Source organism: Sciurus carolinensis, chromosome X (genome assembly GCF_902686445.1).
Source record: "Sciurus carolinensis chromosome X, mSciCar1.2, whole genome shotgun sequence".
Taxonomy (NCBI): domain Eukaryota; kingdom Metazoa; phylum Chordata; class Mammalia; order Rodentia; family Sciuridae; genus Sciurus; species Sciurus carolinensis.
Genome location: NC_062232.1, coordinates 42889184 through 42895183, shown reverse-complemented (window position 1 = coordinate 42895183; position 6000 = coordinate 42889184).

Below are 6000 nucleotides of genomic sequence, written 5' to 3'. Positions count from 1 at the left end.
TGCTAGTTAACAGGCCACTTGAGATTTCTTGTTCCTTGTGCAGTGCATTTCTGAAGAATCTCTCTTCATCACTACAAGTGCTTTTGCAATGCCTGTTTCCCACAGTAACTCTTGTGGGATTCTGAGTGTGTGTCTTGAAGCCATAAGGAGTACCTTGCCCTGTTCTGCTTCTCTTCTTCATCATGAAGCCATTTTATTGCTGTTTAAAATAACACGCATCTGATAAATATAAGGGAGAATGTGCGAGACATTAGCTGATGAAAATGATGCCTATCCTCAAGGAACTTTCAGGACTACTACAAACACCGAACACATACATAGACTTGCCTCAGTGACTTCTGAATGATTCACAAGGTCATCCCAGATATGAGAAGTATGTCAGAGGAGTGCAAAAACTTTAATCAGGAGGATATTTTTACCCATTCGAATTTGGGACTGAAGTTTAACCTGCAAGGAGAAACAGCAGACTCCTTGGTCAGAGGGATGAGCACGGTTCAAGAATTTTACTGACTCTGGTTAATGTGGTGTTGTAGGTTAGCACAGGGGCTACATTCCATAAGAGGGAAACCCAGGAAGGAACCCTATCCTGGATAAGGAGAAGCACCAGGTCCCAACCAAGATAAGGAAGACAAATATGTAAGTTAAACCAGCTACAGACATCTGTAAGCAGGTCAGCATTACAAAGAGGACCTGGGGGACACATGTCATCCCTACCTCAAGAAACACCAAGGACAATGCTTAATACGTGAGATGTTACAGGCCCCTTCCCACATCACTGTGGGCACTCAATAGTCATAATGACCCCTTTCCCTTCTTAGAAGGTAGTAGTGACTGGTGTAGGCATCTGAGAGACTGAATATTTCCATCCAAACAGATAAAGTCTTATTAAGGAAGTCTGGTACTAAGCCGACATGTTGAAGATTTGGGCCTACTTTTTCTTCTATTTGGTGCAGGGTCTCTGGTCTAATTCCTAGATTCTTCATCCATTTCAAGTTGAGAATTGTACAGGGTGAGAGATAGGGGTTTAATTTCATTTTAGTGCATATGGATTTCCAGTTTTCCCAGCACCATTTGTTGAAGAGGCTATCTTTTCTCCATTGTATATTTTTGGCACCTTTTTCTAGTTTGAGATAACTGTATTTATGTGGATTTTTCTCCATGTCCTCTATTCTGTACCATTGATGTAGCTGTATTTTGGTGCCAATACCATGCTCTTTTTGCTACTATTGCTCTGTAGTATCGATTAAGGTCTGATATTGTGATACCTCCTGCTTCGGTCTTCCTGCTAAGGATTGTTTTAGCTATTCTGGGTCTCTTATTCTTCCAAATGAATTACATGATTGCTTTCTGTATTTCTATGAGGTACATCACTGAGAATTGATTTTGTATAATGCTTTTGTAGTTTGGCCATTTTGACAATATTGATTCTGCCTATTTATGAATGTGGAAAATCTTTTCATCTTCTAAGGTTTTCTTTAATTTCTTTCTTTACTGTTCTGTAGTTTTCATTGTTGAAGTTTTCACCTTTTTTCTTAGGTGATACCCAACTATTTTGTTTTTTATTTTTTGCAGCTATTGTGAATGGGATAGTTTTCCTACTTTTTCATTCAGAGGATTCATCATTTGTGAATAGAAATACATTGGATTTACGATTGTTGATTTTATATCCTGCTACTTTGCTGAATTCGTTATGAGTTCTAGAAGTTTTCTGGTGGAACTTTTAGGATCCTCCAAATGCAGAATAATGTTCTCAGTGAATAGTGATAGTTTGGGATCTTCTTTTCCTATTCATATCCCTGTAAATTCTTGGGACCCTCTAATTGCTCTGGCTAGAGTTTCATTAATGATGTTGAATATAAGTAGTGAAAGAGGGCATCCCTGTCTTGTTCCAGTTTTTAGAGGGAATGCTTTCAATTTTTCTCCATTTAGAATGATGTTGGCCATGGGCTTAGCGTAGATGGACTTTACAATGTTAAGGAATGTTCCTACTATCCCTATTTTTTCTAGTGTTTTGAGCATGAAGGGGTGCTGTATTTTATCGAATGCTTTTTCTGCATCTATTGAAATCATTATATGATTCTTAACTTTAAGTCTGTTGGTGTGATGATTTACATGTATTGATTTCCAGATGTTGAACCAAACATGCACCCCTGGGGTGAACCCCACTTGATTGTGTGCACTGTCTTTTAAATATATTTTTGTATGCAACTTGCCAGAATTTTATTGGTAATTTTTGCATCTATGTTCATCAGGGATATTGGTCTGAAGTTTTATTTCCTTGATGTGTCTTTGTCTGGTTTTGGTATCAGGGTGATACTAGCTTCATAGAATGAGTTTGGAAAGGTTCCCTCCTTTTCTATTTCCTGGAATACTTTGAGGAGTATTGGAATTAGCTCTTCTTTGAAGGTCTTATAAAACTTGGCTGAGAATCCATCTGGTCCTGGACTTTTCTTGCTTGGTAGGCATTTGATGACTTCTTCTATTTCATTGCTCATAATTGTTCTGTTTAATTTGTGTACGTCCTTCTAATTCAGTTTGGGTGGACCATTTGTCTCTCGAAACATGTCAATGTCTCCGAGATTTTCTATTTAGTTGGAGTATAGATTTTCAAATACCTTCTAGTTATGTTTTGTATTTCAGGAGTATCTTTGTCACCGTTTGTCATCACAAATGTTAGTAATTTGAGTTTTCTCTCTCCTCTTTCTTAGTGTGGCTAAGGGTTTATCAATTTTGTTTATTTTTTTCAAAGAACTTTCAACTTTTCAACTTTCTGTTTTGTCAATTTTTTGAATTGTTGCTTTTGTTTCAATGTTATTGATTTCACCTCTGATTTTAATCTTTTCTTGTCTTCTACTACTTTTGGTGTTGATCTGCTCTTTTTCTAGGGCTGTGAGCTGTAATGTTAGATCATTTATTTGTTGACTTTTTGTTCTTTTGTTGAATGCACTCCATGGAATGAATTTTCCTTTTAGTACTGCTTTCATAGTTTCCCAGAGATTTTGATATGTTGTATCATTGTTCTAGTTTACTTCTAAGAATTTTTAATCTCCTCCCTGATGTCTTCTGCTATCCATGCATCATTCAATAGGAAGGATGGATCATGTAGAGGAAAATGAAGGTTGGGGAGAGGGTGGAGGGAGGGAAGATAATGGAATGAGACAAACATCATTACCCTGTGTACAGAGTTGTACCCCATTTGTGTACAATGAATCAAAAATTAAAAAAAAACAAATACTTGGTCAAATAAAAACAATGATTGCATCACATGATACAAAAGAAATGTAGTCTCCTGCCTACACTGCCCTCTTACTATTTATTCCAGAGGGTAAATCCCCATGCTGCAGACCAGATCAAACAGAGAAAATATGTGTTACCACAGGCCTTTGGGATCTGAGGGCCAACTGGTTTCTGCTTTCTGCATACCTTCTTCATCAACTCCCACACTACCTTGCACTTTATCAGTCCACATAAATGGGAGAGGGGGACCTCCTTGCCTTGCCTTTGCTTTGCTCTAAACCAGTACAATGTTATCGCATAAGAAGACCCCCAAAACACAGTACAGAAAAAGAAGAATACTGGAGGGCAGACAGTATCTGATGACAGTTGTCCTGAAGGGAGCAAGGCCTCCTCAAGACCCATTATAACCCTTGTCAGGTGATGCCAGGCTCTACTGTCCTTTGCCAATACAGAATTCACTCTCCAAGGCCTGATCCCTGATCCTGAAGTGAAAAACAGCTATGTAGAACTGTGTGCTGCTGGAGAAATTCAGAGATCCTATTACTTCAGGTAATAGTCATCCTGGTCTCCTGGGATCTCTTTGTTGCGAGCAGGCTTCTTTGTGACTCTGGTCCCTCCCCCAGTGCCTTCTGAGAGGATCCCAAGATTTCACCTCTCTCCTTGCATCATCTAGTCCACATCTGTGACGGAGCTCTGAGCCAAAGCACATTCCCTATCTCAGCTGAGACTGAAGCAGGCAGGGGAGGGAGAAGGGCCTAAGCAATGGAATGGAACATGCATTTTATTGTCTGGGCCACATTCTTCTGCTCATCAACCCTGGGTCACTCAGCTCTGGCAAAAGCCCAGCTCGAAAGGATGGAAATGCATGACGTGCCATCTCCTTCTCTTTCTGAGGCCAGAGGTAAAGACAAATTTCCAAATTTGGTTACCAAGTCATCTACTTGACTCAGAAAAAGAACTAATTTTCACAATTAATATTCACTAATAATTATAAGGAAAAAGAACACTACATTGAATACTAATAGATTTATATTATAAATAACATACTAACACACCATGTCTACACCTCCCTTATCATATTCCCTTTCTAAACTATCATTATACAGAATTTGATGTTTTTGTGTATTTACTTATACATTTACTCATATGTATTTTCCCAAATAATGTATAGTATTAGTTTAAGTTTCTTTAAGTATTATTGTGTCAAACTGTGTGTATTTTCTGCACCTTGCTTTTATTACTCAGGTTATATTGCTGAGACTCGTCTATGGTAATGTTTGCTTTCTCTGCTGTTCAACATGGTATTGTATGAATATATCACATTCATTTACTCTTAATGGATATTTAGGCTGCTTCTTGAATTTTCTTATTGCAAATAACACTACTATGAAAGACAAAGGGTGAAAAACAAATGAGGGGAAACTGAGAAACAGGATGTACTGTGGGAGGCCATCAGAAATGTATGACCCTCAGAAAAGTATTTGTTATGGGATGCTGCATGTGCACAGTTGAGTGTACATGCATGCACTCAGAAGTGCTCCTGGCCACCTGGAAGGCACAGTGACTGGCACCTCACATGCATGATGAGGACACCAAGAAGGAGGCTGGAAATTAGGCAGATGTTAGAACTTGAAAAGGTAGGCAAGACTGCCTTTTAAAAAACATGTCCTACCCTTTCGTCCAAGGCTTAGTTTGAAGTTTGCACTACATTTAGGGCCTTGCAAATAGTATTTAGCGTGAAACCTATGATCAATCTGTCTCATCTGAAAGAATATGAATTCCAGTTACATTTAGATAAACATAACAGTACATTGCTAAGTCTTTTGTCTCTGTTAGCTTTGGAAGGTGCTTTGGAGTTCAGCAGATGCAAAATGACACATGATGAATACCAGACTGGGAATCAATTGAACACATTCTCCTTCACTTATAGCAGCTTAGCAATGCTAAACTTGTAAGCTCATGACCCACAAATGACAGGGACAGGACACGGGAAGCAAACTTCGGATGAGTAAGCTTTCCTTTATTCTACGGCAAAGTCTATCAAAGAGGCATGGGATGGCCCATTTTCTGGGTATGGAGATGTCCCCCATGTTACAGAAGGAGCCTGGCTTTTATAGTTTAATTGGAGACTGCAGATGTGCAGTTAGGACAGTCGGGGGCTAGTTGAAGTGGTGAAAACTTTAGCTTAGGAGGGTGGTTGTAAAAAGGTTGAAACTCATTATTATCTGGGGAGATAGCAGTCCAGATCCCGAGGGATGAGTACTCAAATCTAGCCCACTCTTTTACTTCCTCTGGGATCCATTGTTTCCCAGAGTTTCAGTATTTGCTGTGCCCCCATTTAGGACTAATTTCCAATAGGGGAAGGCCAAAGTTCAGGGCCCAGTATTCAGTATTTGCCTCCTTCCTTCAAACTGCACTGGGGTTATGAAGGGGTAAATGTTTGCTTTTGGTGTAGATGCTGGGGATGAAGCTGGGAAGGGATGAAAGTGCTTTATCCCCTCAGGGCCCATTGTTATTGGAAATGGATGCACTGGGAAAAATGTCCCCCATTTTTCTTGGGGAGCTGTCTTGTAGGAATATTATTTTCCACAATTCTTCAAAACACAAATGGATCCAGATAAATTGGGTTAGAAATTTACCCACTGATCCATGAAATGAACCTATAGACGGAGAGTTAGTGGTAGTATGCAGAGAAACCTTAATGTGCACATGAGAATTTGAACACAAACTTGTATTTTTTTGAAGAAAATGTTAGTTGTTTCC